Raw genomic sequence first — 2,312 nt, forward strand, 5'->3', positions numbered from 1 at the left:
CCACTATCGTAGGGGCTCGGGAAAAGACTGGAGAACGCGGAGCTCGGCGGTGGCGTGGAAGCGCCACCCACCGCCACCGCTCTCGCCGATGCCCACCGCGGAGGCCGCCCATCGGACGCTGGGTGGGGGTCGGCACGGGCCTCCGCGGGCGAGCTGCGCATCTGGAAGTCAAAGGGCCGCCCTCGGAGAAGATCGTTGTGCTACCCCGCGCGGGGAGCGATTCGGACGACGGGCCCCCACGCCGAGGTGGGTGGGCGCCCCGCCATTCGCCCGCGCGGGTCGTCGGACCCCTGCCGTACCACAGTTCGGGTCAAACTCCCCCTCTGCACGGCAGCCACCGTCCTGCGAACGGGAGGCGACTGCCGGCGTGCACGCCCAAGGATGCGTGCCTGAATCCCGGGGGGGTAAAAGAGGAAGGAGACCGCCCGCCTTAGACCGACGCGGGCTCCAAAGCCCGGGCCGAGCGAGCGGCACCACCTCCCCACCCGGGAGCGCTGAGCCAAATCGATCGGAGGAAGAGCCGGTGGGGGGCATGGGTGAGAAACCCCACCCGCTGCCATCCTTCCCCTCGGGGAGACGGGGAAGAAACATGCCCGATAGTCCTGGAGGTACCTCTCCGACACGCTACGGGCGCCCTCGAGACGGAATCCGGGTCACAGTGCGATTCTCTCATAGGTCTCCCCCGTGGCGTGGAAGCGGGAGACATCCGACGCAGAGAAACGCAAAGCCTGCTCTGAGGGGACCGAGTCAGGGGGTGCAATCCGCCCTCCTGGAGCCCTCCTCGGGACGAAGACTCCAGATCTGCCTCCCTTCTGACATCCGTCACCCTCGGAGAACCAGAACACGCTTGGGGAGGGTCCGTTCAGGCTCAGGCGACCCGGGAAACGCGTCTCTGACTTGGGGCAGACGACCGGCAAGAGTCCCCCTGGAGCCGCGGAAGCCTGGTGTCGACGCGAGGGCGGACTTCCATGCAAACAGGGGGGTACTCGCCAAACCGCCTACCCGACTTGAGGAACCACGAAAACATCGGAAATCAGTCGGGCCCGAGAGGTACCCCTCTCTCCTATATCCTGCAGCTGGTGTGCAAAAGTGGGTATTTGCATGGCGAAACACCGACCCCCACTTTAAGGGAGCGAAGCCGAAAAGTGTCCGACTTCCTGGAGCTGTGCGGCGGATCCGGCGGCCAGAAATTCCTCATGCCGGTTCTATTTTTTTTTTTTTCGATTTTGCGAAATTTGGCGGCCAGGCGGCGTAGCTGGGGCCTGGACTAGCCCGAAACACCTGGAGCCGGCGAGCGGAACGAATTTCCCAACGTTCTGCGGCTCCCGGAAGCCAAAAACGCATCGCCGAAAAATTTCAAAGTCCCAAGGACTCGTTCTTGAAAATCGATCCGGGGGCCATGGAAGTGTCCTCGGTACAGCTTCAGAGCTTTCCCCCCGCCTGGAAGTCTGAAAGTTCTATGTTTGTTCTAAGTGGAAAAATCGCGTTTTTTTCAGTGTTCCACCCATCAGACCCAAACTTTGCCCACGCTTAGGTCTCTGTCTCGGGGTGCTTTACAACATATTGACGCCCCTTTAGGGTGGAAGTAGGGGAAAGGGGTCATTTTTCACAAAATCGGAAATTTCTCAAAATATTTCTAAGTGTCAAGGACACTTTTGGAAAATCTTCCCCAGGCTCCTGGAAGCCTCCTCGGTACGCCTCCGGCGGTTTCCCCCTGCCTGGAAGTCTGACACTTGTCTGAAATTTTTAGAGTATGAAAATGCGGTTTTTCACCCAAAATTCGACTTTGCGCCCATGACCCGCAAACTTCACCCACAGTTAGGTCACTGCCTTGGGGTACCTCACATCATATTGACGCCCCCCTGGCGTGGAAGTAGGGGAAACGTGTCAATTTTCACAAAATCATGATTTTCTGAAAATATTTCTAAGTGTCAAGGACACTTTTGGATAATCTTCCCCAGGCTCCTGGAAGCCTCGTCGGTACGCCTCCTGCGGTTTCCCCCTGCCTGGAAGTCTGACACTTGTCTGAAATTTTTAGAGTATGAAAATGCGGTTTTTCACCCAAAATTCGACTTTGCGCCCATGACCCGCAAACTTCACCCACAGTTAGGTCACTGCCTTGGGGTACCTCACATCATATTGACGCCCCCCTGGCGTGGAAGTAGGGGAAACGTGTCAATTTTCACAAAATCGTGATTTTCTGAAAATATTTCTAAGTGTCAAGGACACTTTTGGAAAATCTTCCCCAGGCTCCTGGAAGCCTCCTCGGTACGCCTCCGGCGGTTTCCCCCTGCCTGGAAGTCTGACACTTG

Source organism: Ranitomeya imitator, unplaced genomic scaffold (genome assembly GCF_032444005.1).
Source record: "Ranitomeya imitator isolate aRanImi1 unplaced genomic scaffold, aRanImi1.pri SCAFFOLD_691, whole genome shotgun sequence".
NCBI classification, from domain to species: domain Eukaryota; kingdom Metazoa; phylum Chordata; class Amphibia; order Anura; family Dendrobatidae; genus Ranitomeya; species Ranitomeya imitator.